This window comes from Anguilla rostrata, chromosome 8 (genome assembly GCF_018555375.3).
Source record: "Anguilla rostrata isolate EN2019 chromosome 8, ASM1855537v3, whole genome shotgun sequence".
In the NCBI taxonomy this organism is placed as follows: domain Eukaryota; kingdom Metazoa; phylum Chordata; class Actinopteri; order Anguilliformes; family Anguillidae; genus Anguilla; species Anguilla rostrata.
The window spans coordinates 42,046,492-42,064,398 of NC_057940.1; the positions used below are offsets into that span (position 1 = coordinate 42,046,492).

A 17,907-nucleotide genomic window follows, 5' to 3' on the forward strand; every position below is an offset into this window, starting at 1 on the left:
AGGCAAATGGACAAATACTGAAGTTGTGCCTTTTAAGCCTGTGTGACGAATGCTCTCTGCAGACCTAAGATGTTTGGGAAAGCAGTCTGACTACCAAAATGACTACCATTTGCCTCATGCAACGCAACACATCTCCTTCACATTGATCAAATTGTTGATTGTAGCCTGTGGAATATTGTCCCACTCCTCTTCAATAGCTGTACAAAGTTATGGGATATTGGTGGGAACTGGAACACGCTGTCGTATGCGCTGGTCCAGAGCATCCCAAAAATGCTCAGTGGGTGACATGTCTGGTGAGTATGCAGGCCATGGAAGAGCTGGGACATTTTCAGCTTCGAGAAATTGTGTACAGATCCTTGCAACATGGAGCCATGCATTGTCATGCTGAAACATGCTGAGGTGAGGACGGTGGATGAATGGCACAGCAATGGGCCTCAGGATCTCATCACGATATCTCTGTGCATTCAAATTGCCATGGATAAAATGCACTTGAGTTCTCTGCCCATAGGACATGCCTGCCCATACCAACATCCCACCACCACCATGGGGCACTCTGTTCACAACGTTGACATCAGCAATGATGACAGTGACCGCTCACCCACTGGACGCCATACATGCTGTCTGCCATCTGCCCTGTACAGCTGAACCCGTGATTCATCAGTGAAGAGACCGTTCTCCATCGTGCCAGTGGCCATCGAAGGTGAGCTCTTGCCCACTCATGTCGATTGTGACGCCGAACTGCAGACAAATCAAGACCCCGGTGAGGACGTCGAGCATGCAGATGAGCTTCCCTGAAGTGATTTCTGACAGATTGTGCAGAAATTCTATGGTTGTGTAAGCCAACTGTTTCATCAGCTGTCCGTGTGGCTGGCCTCAGACGATCCCGCAGGTGAAGAAATTGGATGTGGCGTTCCTGGACTGGCGTGGTTACATGTGGTCTGCGGTTGTGAGGCCTGTTAGACAAACTTCAAAATTGTCTGCATTTTGGATTACTTTGGTACAAAAGCTGTCGTTTGGTATCTTCTCTCATTCGTTTCTTGTGTGACTGTCCATATCTGTAATCTTTGTTAATTGTTTTAAGGTATTTCAAACTCGGCTTTAGATTAGACGTGAATACATGTTGTAACTTAATCAATTTTCACCTGGTTGAGAGTTGTACATTTTGATGAAGGTTGATCCAAACAGTTTGCTCTGCCTATCAATGAATTCAGCAATTTGATTGATAATTCATATCTTGGATAATAATTACCAAATTAAATCAAATAAATATGTTTGACAAGTGAGGTGTGATATATATATATATATAATAAAATATATAATTTATTATTGTCAAATTGATATTACCACTTTCATAACTTCATCTGGCAGAGATTTGAAATGCAAATTCTTTGGATCCTGATGTCTATAACACTGTAGACATAAATCCGTGATTTAATGCTCAATATTTTGAAAACAGGTTGAGACCAATAATCAGTTTAAGGCGAAGTTTCTGCCTCATCAGTTTTCAGCTCAGTAGCCACCAATGACTGCCTTTGGCTACTTGATGTACTTTGCAAAGTCACTTTTTGTTTTTGGGAATTCTTAGACATTCACACGCAAAACCTGAAGTGAGGATGGTGATGAACTCCAATTTATGTTCTAAAAAAAAAAGCTTTGAGTCCTTGAATTTGAGGGAACTTGTCCTTGAAAGTGATTGAAAAGACCTTGAATTAGATGTTAAAGTTGTGGGAACCCTGAACAAAGTTGTATCAGTTTGGTATTTGTACTGTGTGTCAGTCAACAAAATGAATGACCTGCCTCCTCTGATTAGTGATAGCTCTCCTGTAGCACAATTGACCTCAGAGATATGGACTCACTTATAGATTGATCAGTTGACCAAACATTGAATTAATTTGAAAGTAGAATATAGATAAGCAGGCCTTGTAAATATCAAGCTTGGCATTATCACTGATGCAAAAAAAAAGTATTAAACTAAAAGAGGCAATACAGAAATATTAGACAAAGGGGCATGACTTGGCTGAAGAATATAGTTGGGAAAATGTAATGAGAAATGAAATCAAACTATTCATAAATGCGTCCAAAGACAGTACGCTGAAAGGAGATGCATCAGTTTTGTATCCCAATGACCACCAATTTGATCATTGGTCAATGTAAAATGAGGTTGATAGCTACAGTATATATACAGTTGAGGCCGAAAGTTTACGTGCACCTAGGCTAAAGACATTCAAACTCAATTTCACAATTCCAGACATTTCATGTTACCATACATTTTCAGTGTTAAGTCACTTAGGGTATCTGCTTATTTCCATACGAGGTCATTTCAAAATAGCTAAGAGACAGATTTAAGCTTTTATCCATCAGATTTTCAGTGGGTCATTTTGTATTTTTATAAATATGTATTGTGCACCAAACACACTGGTATGGGACTTCAGTTACTAGTAGACCAGACAATTTAAGGAAACTCAATTTAATGAGACATTGCATTTACATTAAGCAAATGTTTTTATCCAGTGACGTACAAAAGTGCATATCATGGTCATTAGAACAACTACAAAACACAGGTTTGATAAGGTACGATACTCATTTCGTACAGTTATTTATAGCAAAGAACAGTTCATTTCACGCAGTGAACATTGACTTAACTTATGCCTAGTCAAACTCGGGAGAAGAACAAGCGACAATATTTGGATGAAAATACAGATGACAATAAGTGCTGTAATGGGGGTACATGTAACATGAGTGGCATGAAAGGGGGGATTTTAAGTTAAATGATTCAGAGTGGTGGCAGTTAGTCCAGGTATAGTCTGAAGAGAAGAGTCTTCAGACTACAGCAAAAGATGGGTAGTGAGGGAGAGGTTTGAAGAGGGACAGGGAGTTCATTCCACCACTAGGGAGCTAGGGTGGAGAAGCTCCGTGATAGGGGAGAGCGAGAACCTGGATGGGAGGGGGTGAAAGGCGCCCTGCTGCTGCAGAGCGGAGTGGTCGAACAGGCATATAGAATCAAATCATGTCCTATAAGTAGACAGGGGCCATCATGTTGACTGCAGTGTAGGCGAGGGTCAGGACTTGAACAGACAGCCCTGTTAAATGTAAGCCTCCCTCATTGAGTGAAGTAGTCACCACAAAGTTTCTAGAAGCACACTACAATCAAAGGAAATTCTAATAGAGATGAGAAATAAACGTTTAAATATATCAGTCTGGAAAGGGTTATAAAGCCATTTCTAGGGTACTGGGACTCACCCAAACCACATTATCTCCAAATAGAACACTTGGAACATTGGTGAATCTTTCCAGGAGTGGTCAGTCAGTCAAAATTTCTCCAAGGGCACAGCAACAACTCATCCTGGATGAGTTACACAAAAGATCCACATCTAAAGAACTGCAGGCCTCTCTAGCCTCAGCTATAGTCGGTGTTCATGAGAAAGAAACTGGGCAAAAAATGGGATTCATTGGAGACTAGCACAGCAAAACCAGTGCTAACCAAAAGAAACATTAATGCTCATCTCACATTTGCAAAAATTAGCACCTGGATGATCCCCAAGCCTTTTGGGATAATGTTCTATGGACAAATGAGTCTAAAGTGGAACTTTGGGTGACATGGGTCCCATTATATCTGGCGTAAAACAGATACAGCATTTCACAGTAAGAACATCATGCCAATGTCATACCAACAATCAAACATGGTGGTGTGATGGTGTGGGGATGCTTTGCTGCCTCAGTACCTGGACGACTTGGCATTATTGAAGGAGTGATTAATTCTGCTCTGTATCAGAAAATTCTTAAGGATGAATGTGTGGTCAGTGTGCGTAAAGCTGAAGTGTAACTAGGCATGTCAATGACCCTAAACACAAAAGCAAGCCCACATTTGAATGGCTGTAAAGAAACTAAATGAATGTTTTGGAGTGGTCTAGTCAAATTCCTGACATGAACCCAATAGAGATGCTCTGGCCAGACATGAATCAATGAGATAATGCTCAAAAACCTACCAATTAGTCTGAATTAAAGCAGTTCTACAAAGAAAATGGGGACTGGGAGGCTAATGCAGCCACTGTTAGCATATGAGAATTACAGCAGCCTACTTACTACCTACCAGCCTGACTTACAGCAGCCTGACAGCTGAGCACAGATCAGAGGGCTCAGAAAAGTAAAACCAAGTGGTATGATTGTTTCTATGTGAATTTGGTGTGTATGAATAAGTTTTGTATATAGGAGCTCTCCAAAAGGACACTTTTTGACTGAATTACAGGCCTTAGCCAGAAAGAGAGAATTGGTAAATGAAAAATATTTGTTTTGTGGTATTTCAGAGGATACCACCCTTGATAGAATTTACTTCTGGAATATGGCTTTGGAAAAAAGATACACATAATATTCCAATTGAAGAAATTTGGTGCTATTTGGATATGTTTGGGGGACACTGTATTCTGACATTGTAGACATCCTGGGGCATGATTGGAAAAAGAAATCTGGTTTTGTCCAGTATCAGAAGTACATTCTACAGAATAAAGAAAACACAAAATGTTTTTTGTTTTTTTGTTGTTTTTCAGAATAAATATATCCTAAGTGAGACTTTCGTAGGATCAGGGGATTTGGTCATTTTGATGTCTTTATTTCAAGCTTTGAATGTTCGTACTGCACATCATTTTTGGAGATAATGGGGTTTATTTAAGACACAGCAGGATTCTTACAAAAAGCCCTGAGTTTTATGGGGTTAAACACCCTGAAGAAACTGAGAAAACCTAATCTGCATGAGACTGGTAACATTTCAAGTTGAGAAAGCTGAGAAAACTGTCAAGTATGGTAAGATGTGGGTTGTTTGTTCCCCTGGGTGGTGAAAATGTTGTGAAAACTGCACCCACATAGTTTCTACACTCTGAGTTTCTCACTGAGGCTTTCTCCAGGCATTACTCCGAGTACGATACAGTATTTTTTCAGATCAGTCACCAAGGCAGTAGGCACACTCCATGTTGACAAAACCTATTTTTACTAGAATATTAGTGCAACCTTGCAGCCCTTTGGTGTTGAATACCTTCCCAAACCTTCCCAAATTCTCCCACGTCACTCCTCTGCTGCGATCACTCCACTGGCTACCGGTCGCTGCCAGGATCCAGTTCAAAGCCCTGACCCTTGCCTACACTGCTGCCAACAGGACAGCCCCCATCTACTTGCAGGACATGACTCAATTCTATGTGCCTGCTCGACCACTCCGCTCTGCGGCAGCAGGGCGCCTTGTAACCCCTCCCGCCCACCCAAAGGGATCACAGAGCTTCTCCACCCTAGCTCCCCAGTGGTGGAACGAACTCCCCGTCCCTCTCCGAACCTCCCCCTCACTATCCATCTTCCGCCGTGGCCTGAAGACTCATCTCTTCGACTATACCTAGACTACACCACCACCACTCTAAATCCCCCCCCCCCCCCTTTTCATGACACTTGTTACATGTTGCCCCATCCCAGCACTTTTTGGTAATTTGTATTTGTCCTAATACTGTAGCTTATTCTTCTGCCCAGTTGGCTTTGCAGAGGTTAGGTCTGAATAGTGTTCACTGTGTGAACTAAACTGTGTTCTTGGCTAGAAATAGCTGTACAAAATAAGTATTGTACCTTACTGAACCTGTGTTTAGCAGTTGTCTATGACCATGAAATGCACTTTTTGTACGTCGCTTTAGATAAAAGCGTCTGCCAAATAAATGTAATTTAATGTAATGTAATGAATACCCCTCCAGTTGTTTATCTGAGCAGCCAAGAGAAACACTGAGATGAACAATAATACAACACCTGAATCAATGTGTAGTGAGGTGTACTAACATAAAATTTCCACTGCACGTCACCTGGTTTGTATTACACATTAGTTGTGCTTAAGGTGATTTCCCCCCAGCTTTGGGAACCTGAGGTAATGGAGATACATAGAAGTAATCTATTGTTATGATATTTTAGACTAATTCACTTCTGTTTAGTACAGGCTTTTTGCGTCATCTCAATAGCATGAACAGCAAAAAATAAACCAAAAAAAAAGTTCTTGACATTACAGCAGGTGAAGACAGTGACTAACTATTCACAACAGGCTATGGCAGACAGGAGAATACTATAAGTTGAGCTGGGAAGCTTTCAAAACAATTTAACTTCTTCAATGTTGAAACAGGGTAAGGCATTCTGAAGGGTGTGGTCACCACTGTGATCAAGAGGAAGGAAACTAGTCATCGTGGCTGAGACTGAAATAAATGCTGGCAGAGAGACCAGCGACTGTTGGTGATGGCATCAAATGCGTTCTCTATTCTGGAAAACAAGGGCCCTATTTGAAGTATTTCTGGCCCCGGGGCTTTACCTGGTGAAGTGCATAATTTCTGCCTGTGCATGTCAGACATAAACAGGACAAGGATACTTAACTTGTTTATTTATTTTGCACTAGCTCTATGCAACCCCATATCATAGATATGACATATATATATAGTACAAAATGAAACCATTGAAGGAAATTAGCATGTCAGCAAGATAATATTCATTGTTTTTTGTGTTTCTGTAGCCATGACTCGAGAGTACTATCATTGACTTTTTAAACATCCTGTTTTTAAATTGTTTTCATATTCTGCTGAGGTATATCAGGATAATGAATAGAGCCATTTAATAACATTTAATAACAGTCATGGACATTCCAGTACAGCAGCTGCAGTTCATTTTATCTTGCATGTGTATTTTCCCATTCGTTTTCAGTATCGCATTAATTAAGATATTAATATATAGTTGCAAACCTTAATATCAAAAAAATCTAAATAAATGTCTGTAAAATGACTGTCCTTATCACAGACTGTATTCATATTACAGTATCTACTTGAGTATGCTTTAAAAACACCAGAATACATTTTTTTGTAAATGAAGTCCAATTTTAAACATTTTAGTGGCCTTTAATACAGAAATACTATTAGCAAGCAGCCTGGAAGGGCCCTAATATCCATTATGAACTGAAGATGTGTCTGGTATGCTGAAATGGCTGATGGTCTACAGGGGGTACATTTCCAGAAATAGAAAATTTATTAAGAGCTGATTAACAGGATCTGCTAAGCAAACCCATATGAATGATCACTCCACCTGTTTTTTATTACTGTTCTTTCAAGGAACCCTGCCTGTTAAGACTTGTAGGCCTTAATATTGTGTAAATGCCTTTAACCCCTTAGCGCACAAGCCAAATCTTGCCAATTAAAATTATTATAATATTATTATTATTATTATTTAAAAAATAATGCAAAAATATTGTCACACAATGCGGTACAGTACCTAAATGTGTAATAATTAACGTGTGTGTATTTCTATACTCTGTACTCTCGTATGTTTTCTTGTATGGGGATGGGACAACATGAAAACTATTTTCAACTGTCCAAGTTTTGGCAATGTTCCAACTCTCACGTCATCACTGTTGCATGCTTCACAAAAACTATTACACTTCCATCTAACGCTTACATCACAGTGTGAAATATTCACATTATATAACACTACTAACCTATTTAAGATACTCAATTTAAAAAATAACGTATATAACCGAAATATTTTGAGCAGTAATACTTACATAGCAATGATGAAATCTCCTCTATGTTCAGTAGATGGAGACAGAGACAGTATCAATGATACTCTTTTATTCGCTTTTGTTTTGCTCCAGAAAACGATGTTAGCTAGGTCTATCAGCAAACATATGGCTTAGCTGTGTTCAGAAGTCCTCAATAATAATAGTATTTTCCAAGAAATTACAAAATATCGTTGACCACGTTTCGTTAGGTGCAGAGTATTTTTCTGCCAACAGAGTGAATGCGTAAGTGAATGCAATGCTAAGAATATCTTCTGTTACGCTGATCTATAAAACGCTATTCCAAAAGCATAATTAGACATGTTATACATCGTTAGAAAGCTTATACTCTCGCCTACTGAATAAATGAATTATCAATCAAGCCTGACTGTACTAAAAAGGGCGAGGACGCCGTAAACAACAGGTGTGGTATTACCAAGCGGCCAAAACCAGACTTCGTTTTTGAAGCTCATTTCCTGGTGTTGTAGTTCCTGGTTGCTCACTAGCGCCACTACGGATGGCTCCAGTATAGGTGTTTTCATATCCGGTTTCCATGTAAGTCTACGGTACAAATGCGATCAAAATACAAAGTCAATAATTTTTTCTCACAAGAACAAATAGTCATAATAGGTGTATTTTATTCGTCTTATGACTGTCCATGGGTCGATTTCATGATTTATTGCGTCATTTGGGCACAGTGCCAATATTTGTTCTGGACCAATGAGGTACAGCTTGCGTCACTTCCGGATTACTGCGGAGGACTGAGCTACAGTAGAGGCTACAATCTGTGGTCATTGGGGTGGGAGGTGGCGTCTCTTGGCCTTGACATTGCGGCTCCGACCACGGTCCACCTGTGCGAAGTCAGAAAATGCAGGCATCCCATTTTGTAGTGGTTTCATTATAGCGTGTGCTATTTACAGCTGCACTAGACGACCATAAAATAATCCTCCTCTGAAGTTTTGCGGTAGCCGAGTCATTTTTACTATTTCCTTTAGCCCACTTAACCAAATAATTAGTTGGCAGAAAGCGTAATCAGCTTGCTATATTTGGTAGTCCAGTAGTAGCCTATGCTAAAACAGTTCGCAACTTCAGCTACCAAGCCATTTGACTAGCTAGCTAACCTTAACCGGCAAACATTCAATCTGTCAGACGTGTTTGACAGCTTGTCAGTCGTGTACATTCCGTAAATGTCTACCTGGGCCACGCTTCACGCATGTGACAAAGCTACTATAATCCCGATTTTGGGATAAACACTTTTTAAGTTTCACGAAGCGAATTAAGAGTATCAAGGTTCATTTGCTGAATATACAACACACAATGAAATCACACACACAGAATTTAACGAAATTAACCATCTTGGCATTTAGAAAGGAACATGTTTTTAGCATTTAAGAGACTGACAAGCTAGGCATTTAAGACAGTGGTTCTCAGAATCGGTTCTGGGGGCTCCTTGCGTATATTGGCTTTTCTCCATTGGTTTTGATGATTTACATGGAAAAAATAATAGCCTAATATAATAATAATTAGAAATTCAATGTAGGCTACATCATTTTTGTCTTCATGCACCAGGTGGAAAACTTGCTGTACAAAGTGCGTTGTCATATTTACACGCCTGTAGATCAGTTATTAAAATACTTGGTAGATTTGTTAATCACCGGTGTTAATTTTTATTCGGTAGAAAGTGATTTGCGAACGATCGGTCAGCTAGCGTCACCCAGCAAGTGAACACCACAAACGGCGATGGAGTAGCTAGTAGCAGTTAGGCTACTGGCTCATTAACTGACTGTGGCGAAAACCTACGACGATAACTTGCTCGGTTAACAGCAGATCTACCAGACAGTTATACGAAAATTAGCCTAGTGAAATCACCAGTAGCCTACACATCTCTGATTGATTCACCATCAGTGTAGTCAATGTTCTTCCCCTGTGGTTCATATTGCTAATGTGTGAGCTAACCACGGATAGCCTACCTAGGTCACTGACAAGCTGATATGCTAGCTAAGCATATTCGTTTTGCTGAGAAACATAAATTGAAGATAACTGAACATAGCCTAATTGTATTTTTAATGTCATACATATAACGTGATTACAAATACACAGTACAGTCACGGATGGAAATTAAATTCCGTAAACATCTGATAATATATTTTAACGTATTAAAACATAACGGCAGACAGTCAGCTAGCCTCGTTCAGGTTGATGGGCTTTTCCGCACCGGACTGTCAATCAAATTGTAAAAATCACAAGACCGCTTAACTCTATGGTTTTGGCTTCAAATCGAGAAAATGGCCGCGCCCGCCATTGAGCTTCAAAACGTGTTTTAGAGACCCACGGAGAGTCAATGGGTGACGTCACAGTAGCTTTGTCCATATTTTTTACAGTCTCTGGGTATTACGCACAGCTATTTATGAAGATACCCAGGCGTCACAAATGGGCGTATATTTCCAAAACGGATAGTCCGAGACAATATATGACCACGCCGTCTCAAAAGGGACATCTCTACACGTAAAATCAACAGTAAGGTTTTATATTTATTCAATATTTAGTCCCAGATATTGACTGTAGAATGACATGGTATCATTTTTTTAAAAATTATCTTGTTTATTTCGTTATTCAGTGAGCAGCGTTTTCACTGCTGTATAGGCATATCATAGGGCTATTGTCGGGTTTATCTTGGCGCTATGACGGAATATGATTTTTTAGTGGTGAAAGAATATTTTTATGAATGCCAAGATAGACAATATTGTCCATTATGTCAAGGGTGTGGGGTGTTTTGTAGATGAGACTGCAGGGAGGGGGTGCGTGTTAAATGAACGACCAGAGCGACAATGGTGGGGCTGCGAAACTTCGTTTTCGGCATAGTTGTCGGGTAATGCCGGCTTGCCAAGATTACTAAACTCAAACATTCGGTGCTACTGCAACCAAAGTGTAAGATAAAAACAGAAACGCGTTGTTTTCGTTTCATTAGTAGTCGTGTATAGTAGACGATACATGACAACTATGGCAACCACTAGGGGCTGTGCGCTAAGAGGTTAAATTATACAAATATGTTAGAAAAGCCACATGAAATTAAAAAAAAATCCTTCAACTCATAGTTCGCAATGGTTATTACCGTCACAATGCACTCTGGGTAGTGACGTCAAATAGCTGCACAGGTCTCAGAGTTCATTGCTCTTGTTCATTGATCTGCATTGAAAATGTCTTCTGTTCAGCCTTTTCGATTCAAGCCAGAGCGGGACCTTACTCAGGAGGAATGCATCGAGGACAGCTCTCATCAGATAATTCAAAACGATGAACATCGGGGGCCAGAGGAGACAAGAGTAGGGCATAAGAGATGGTGTCCGTGGAGCAACTGCTCACCTATGCCACCAGAGACAGAAAAGTTGTCTGTTGTATCATAAAGAGCTCCGCTTTCTAGCAGCAGCTGTTCAAAGTCACTAGACCATATCGATCAAACTATCGTTCTTGGTGAAATGTACGTCATCCCCAATTCTTTAACTGAGATAATGTTATTATTGATCCAAGTCATTTATACTGTACAGCTATGATCTTAAACCGGTGATAATACCTCCTTAAAATGCAAAATCCCTAATGACAATACGTACTGATACCCTAAGATGTGTATTGAATCCATCCTATTTACAGATATCCTGTGTATCATATCACACACAAATTCTGGGGCATTGTATTGATATTTCACTATTAATAACCTGGTGGTTAAATTGCTGGATAAAACAACTGGGTTGGGTCATCTACCCAAAGTGCATTGCGCGTCTAAAATAATGTCGACCCCCATAAGTCAAAATTTTTATTAAAGGCAGGGTTTTTTTTAAATAACTGAAATCTTTTGTGTGGTTTTTACAACATATTTCCATAGTTGAGAGCATTTACAACATATTAAGCCCTACAAGTCTAAACAGGCAGGGTTCCCTTTAAGAAGTGATTTCCTCTGAAATTCATAGTTTTGAACTTAATTACTCTGTGTATAATATTGAAATTGTGAATCTGTGTTTTTTTTATTTTAAATTGCTTTCTATATAAAAAGAAAGTCATTTTAATGTAATGTGAGCTTCGTAATGTGTGGTACAGACACATTTATTTTCTTAATTTTGCACTGTACTTCTACAATTTTAGATTTGTAATCTAACAAATCACATGTGGTTAAAGTGTAGATTCTCAGCTTTTATTGTATGGTATAAATAGCCCCCCCTTTTATTTCAGGGAATCATAATGTCTGGGACAAATGGCTTTACAGGTGTTTCCAATTAGCCAGGTGTGTTCAATTTCATCCTTAGTGCAGGTATAAGACAGCTTTCAGTATCCAGTCTTGACTCTAGGCTTTTTATTGCCTTTGGAATCTGATATTGCTGTTTGTCAACATGAGGACCAGGGTGGTGCCAATGAAAGTTAAGGAAGCCATTATGAGGTTGAGAAATAAAAATTTAAAAATAGTCAAAGACATAGACCAAACCTTAGGCTTACCAAAATGAACTGTTTGGAACATCACTAAGAAGAAAGAGAGCACTGCTGAGCACATAAATTGCCAAGGAAGGTAGGCAAATGAAGACCTCTACAGTTGATGCCTGAAGAATTCTCTCCATAATGAAAATAAACCTAGATTTAAACCACGTGTGAGCTGCAAAAACAGGATAACCAGGTTAAAGTTTGCTAAGAAGTACCTAATAAAGCCTGCGGAGTTCTGGAAAAATGACTTGCGTACAGATCAGGCTAAGATTCACTTATATCAGAGTGATAGCAAGTGCAAAGTATGGAGGGCTAAAGGAACTGCACAAGGTCCAAAAGCACCTCCCCTCAAATGGCTCCAAACTCATTGGATGGCACTTTATCCTACAGCAAGACAATGATCCCAAACATACTGCTAAGGCAACTAAGGAATTTTTCAAAGCCAGAAACTGGAATATTCTTTGCTGGACAAGTCTTTCACCCAATTCCAATTGAATAATTGTTTCATATGTTGTAGAGAAAACTAAAGGTGCCTTGCTGCAGTACAGGCCTAGCAGAGCATCACCAGAGAAGACACTCAGCACCTGGTGATGTTACCAGAGACTTCAGGCAGTCATTGCATACAAAGGATATGCAACAAAGTGCTAAACGTGACTAATTTCATATACATGACTGTAATGTGTTCTAAATATTTTTGTGTCCTGAAATGGCAGGTTAAGTACACAAAGTAATTTCTACTGCTGGAACCAAAATGTATAAAAATACCCTTAAATAAAAGGGTATTTATTGTTTGATTACAAGACAAAAGTGTTAGAGGTATTTTTATTTAAATACGTTTGTGTTAATTAAAATTAATTAAACATGTATTGAATTATAAATGCTTGGAATGTAACTGAATTTGAATTGGACGCCACATACTGACAACACAACCAAAACACTTAATAACCCACTCTTTTCAGATGGGTTTCAAGCCAAATTATGCGTTGTAGAAAGTACATCCATCCTTGAGCAAACTTCATACTTTGACCCCAGACAACAAGTAGACCTAATTCATAAGATAGGGCAGTACTGAGCAAACAGTGGACTGGGCCCTCACTGGACAAGGCTGCTCGTGGTCAGGGACCTGGTGCCATGAAGTATAATCTGAATATATCCACCGTCCACACCTGTTGAATGTACAGTATACAATATGAGGGAGTGCCATGAGAAATTATTGATGCATGCAAAAACATACACTTGCAGGCCTAGGGAAATGCCTAGTATTTTATGCATATCTGCCAGCTATATACAGTATCTGAATGAAATTAAGTTGTCAGAAGCTACCAAAACAGGACACCAGTTTTCAGCCATTGATGGCATTATGGGATGAAACCTCTCAATGTGATCATATAGTTACTGTCTTTTCAGCCTGCATATATAGCCCTATTTTGTGTCCTACTATCTCTAGTCCAGGAATGGCGTTTGCACAAATTAAACTGCGTAGGTAGCCACATCCTGACTGCTCTAAAGACTAACATGTACCATTCCAAATCATTTTTTTATATTCAGTAGCTATGTGAGATTAATCTTACCTTCATCTCCCATATTTCAACAAAGGCACAGTGAATCTGGAACACTATGCTCATTTTTGCCTTGGAAGTATAAAACTGAACTGAACCAATGCAATGGGTTTTCAAGTCATTCTGGCATGTAAGCCAAAGAATGTGTTAAAAAAATGTTAAAATTGCTGGATGCAAATTCTTGAATTCCTGAAAGCCTTTTCAGCATGCGACCGTTTATCTGCGGCAGACAGCAATTGCTGTAATTACGGCGTTGCACTTTAAGAAAATAAAGCATGAGGCTTAGTTCCTGGCCTTTGGTCTGAACTATACCTCTAAAGACGCGCTGCATACACTTGCAGCCTTGAATAGCTCCAAAGCCGCTGGCCGAGCTGAACTGAGCTGACACGGGAGGGGATTTCTACCCTCAGCAGAACTCTCTCCACAGCTGGTGCACTTGTTCCTCAGTCAGACTCTGAAGGCTGTCATTATTTAGAGCAGAACCACAGCTCCAAAACGAACAGTTTAATGCCTCGGTCTTTGAGGCAACTGTGTGTACCACATGAAAAACTTGTTTTTTTAGAAGTTGAATGATTTCCCCACTAATTAGCTTCAGGGTTGTGCCATTTTTGCTATGAATGGAGTTTAGTTTTATTTATAACTGTACGATCTAAAATACCCCAGCAGCAGATGGCTCAGATTGTCTTCAGACTAATTCAATAGATCGGTTGAAATGGAAAGTATTACTGCATCGTATTAAAATAATATTCACAAACAGGACATTAAATCATCATAATCAGTATTCCTGAGGCAATAGCTTTTTGTAATTTGTTTGTATGCTTTGGCACTCACTTGATTAATGTCTTTGCTTAATTACGTGTCAGTAACATGCAAAAGAAGCCCACACCCTTTGTGTTGTTAGAGGCACTGAGGCAGTATGATTTACAAGGCAAGGTTTTATGCCAAATTTTTCCACTCACTCAGACCTTTCTTAGGATACGATCTACTGGCTGTACAGATGAGATTTTGAACAGTTAAAGCTGTAATATGCCCTCATAAATGTATTCCCTACAAAAAGCTATATTGCCTAACGTTCACCCCTCAAGTCATTTTATGTACCCTTTCCTTTTCTATTTTGCCTTTTGTCTCCCCAGTTTGGAATTTTGCCTTGCATGTCACCCCCAACCACACAAGAAACACTGCAGTTGAGATGTGTACGCTCGTACATGCTCCATTGCACTTGGGTTCCAGCCAAGTTTCCACGCCACAAGCCACACAGGGTTCGGTAAGCGAGTTATAATCAAATGGAGGAGGAAGTAATGAAGACCATAGCAATCCCTTTCAGTGGACGCATTTCAAAATTGAAGAACTTTCAAGGGTGTAACAGTAATGTTCCATCCGGGGTTCAAGCAAAAGTCCTTCACTCTTGTTCAGTACTTTCAGAACATACAGTATGCCACCAGCTACCTTTACATTATTTGAATTAGTGCATATCATTTAATTATTGGATGATTCATGTCATCTACAATTAAATGCAATGGTATTGAGACAGTGACACATTTTTTGTTGTTGTGGCTCTGTACTTCAGCACATGGGACTTGAAAAAAACAATGAATATAGGGTTAAAGGACAGATGATCAGCTTTAAGTTAAAGGTATTTACATCCATATTGGGTGTTTTGTGTTGGAATGACAGTCTTTTAGGGGTCTTCTAGGGGACCAAAAGTAATTGCACAAATTAACATAATCTAAAATACCTATTTAGTACTTGGTTGCAAATCCTTTGCATCCATTGACTGTATAAAGTCTGTGACCCATAGGCATCAACAGATGCTAGTTATCTTTTCTTGGGTATTCTGCCTTCAGTCTTGTCTTCAGCAAGTACATGTTCAGTTGAATTCAGGATGAGTGATTAACTTATTTAGACATGAACGTTCCACTTGCTGGCCCTGAATCACTGAACACACTCGCTTTAGCAGTGTGTTTGGATATATTGTCCTGCTACAAGATGAAGCCTCATACAATGAGTTTTGAGGCATTTAGTTGGATCTAAGCACAGAAGATTGATTGCATACATCTCTCGATGCTCCAGAACACATCATCAGTGATAGAACCTGGGGTCATTGGGTGTTTTGGGTCTTTCAACATCAGATACCCTTGTCAAGGTGACCCAGCCATGGTTGATCAGACCACAACTTGTGTTCAGGTGGTATTTGCTCCTCCCCATGGACCTTCTCTCCTGATCCAGAGCAATCTCGAGGCCTTCTCCACTGCCTCTGTGATGTTCTTGATGGCTCTTCTCCTCCCCATTCCAGTGATACCCTGTGCAGTCAAGGCTTTGTAGAGTGATTGCTTCGCAAAACCTCTGCAGCCAACCTTGATGGGCATACACTTAGCCCTCCAGCCCTGCTTATGGCAGTCGATAACAAGGTCTTCGTACTTAGCACTCTTCCCCTCATGGGCCTTCTCCAGGCGGTCCTCCCACAGCACTGTCAGCTCTAAAAGGGCTATTTTTTTTGTCGCTTCTGAAACCGGGAGAATGTCTGACCTCAGGGTGGTTGTGACAATGTGCCATGGAAACTTCAGCTGCTTCTCCTGGTACACTGAAAGCTACCAGTCCTGCACAGTTTCCAGGATTCTTGAAGGCTTCTTAATTCCTGTGGGTAGCTGCTCTCCAGCCTTCACAAAGGTGATCATTTGGGTGGTAGGGCGTGCTCCTCTGCAGCTGCTGCTTCCCATATTGATGGCTTCCACAATAGGTTTCAGCACCTAGTCGTGACGCCAGGTCTACTAGCCTTCCCTAGAGCCTTTGGACAGTAGCTCAAGATGTGCTCCAAGGTCTCTCTGCCTGGGCATTGCAGGCAGTCTGGAGACTCCACTGCTGTCTCATGCCAACAGCTCTGCTGGACCTCTTGTCCTTCACCGCTGCCCTAACTTCCTCCTGGACCAGCCTGTGTCTTTCCTTCCCCTTGGCCATGTTGTGCTGGGGAATTGACAGTGTTCCCAGGCCAGCCCTTACCTGGGTCAGTGCTCCCACCAGGATACCGTGGCAAAGCCACGACTTCGCTTGCAGCACAGCCTCCTCCGCTCTCCATTTCCTCCCGCTCTTGACCACCACCTCTGCCTGGGCCCCCTTCGGATCACTGGATTCCTCTCTGGTACAAGTCACCTTAAACTCCTGTTCCAGGGACTTCATGGGAAGCTGGAGCTTTATGTTGTTCCCGTAGAGGGCAATGCTGCAGAGGCTCATTGCCAATCCCAGCCACCTCCTGACCTTTCTCTCCAAGCTCTCTACAATGGAGATGGGAACTTCGTAGACAAGCAGAAGATATTTATGTACACTTCAGAATTCATCCTGCTGTTGCCGACAGTAGTCAGATCATCAGTGAAGACAAGTTCTAGTAGCATCTCCATCACAAATGAGGGGGTGCTTTGAATCATGAGCAGTTAATTTCTTTCTCCACACTTTCTCTTTCCATCACTTTGGTACACGTTAATACTCATCTCATTTGTCCATAGGACTTTATTCCAGAAAGCTACTGTTTTTTAAATGTTTTTTTTACAATAGCAAACTCTAAACTGGCCATTCTGTTCTTGAGACTGGTTCACATCATGTGGTGAAACCTCTGAGATTATGCTGGTGTAGTCTTCTCATTATGGTAGTATTTGATACATCTACATCCTGGAAATTATTATTATTTTTTGCTATTTTTTTCCCATTTTCTCCCCAATTTAGTCGTTATACCTATTCCCCGTGTGAATCACGGTCCTGGTCAATGCGCTATCCTCTGTTTGTCTGGGGAGGGCGTAGACTACCACATGCCTCCTCAGATACATGTGGAGTCGCCAGCCGCTTCTTTTCACCTGAGAGCGAGGAGTTTCACTGGGAGAGTGTAACGCATGCAGAGGTTCATACTATCTCCCCCAGATCCCCTCCCTGGTGAACAGGCACCCCGACCAACCAGTAGGAGTTGCTAATGCAATGATCAGGACTCATACCCTCAGTGGCTCTGACTAAGCCGGAAGTACCGCTACCGGGGATTGAACCTGGCTCTCTGCGGTGGTAGGCGAGTGCTTATACCTCCACACTACCCAGGCGGTGGAAAGTATCCTTGATCTGTTTAACAATTGATCAGGAGTTTTTCTTCACAATTGGTAGTATTTTTCAGTCATCCACCACAGTGGTCTTCTGGGGTCTGCAAGGTCATTTGCTAATGCCGAGTGCCGTGTTCTTGCTTCTGCACAATGTATAAAAAAGTTGCATACATTGCTGTTTCGGCTATATCTCTGATCAGTTTATTCAGATTTTTCAACCTCATGATGGCCTGCTTTATCGTTATTGTTAGTTTTATTGTGA

The 17,907-nt window shown here is 40.6% G+C and overlaps 1 pseudogene; it reads right to left on the reverse strand.

The window, feature by feature from the left end:
- Positions 1-15,746: 15,746 nt before the first annotated feature.
- Positions 15,747-17,387, reverse strand: LOC135260392 (uncharacterized; annotated as a pseudogene).
- Between the last annotated feature and the right edge of the window lie 520 nt (positions 17,388-17,907).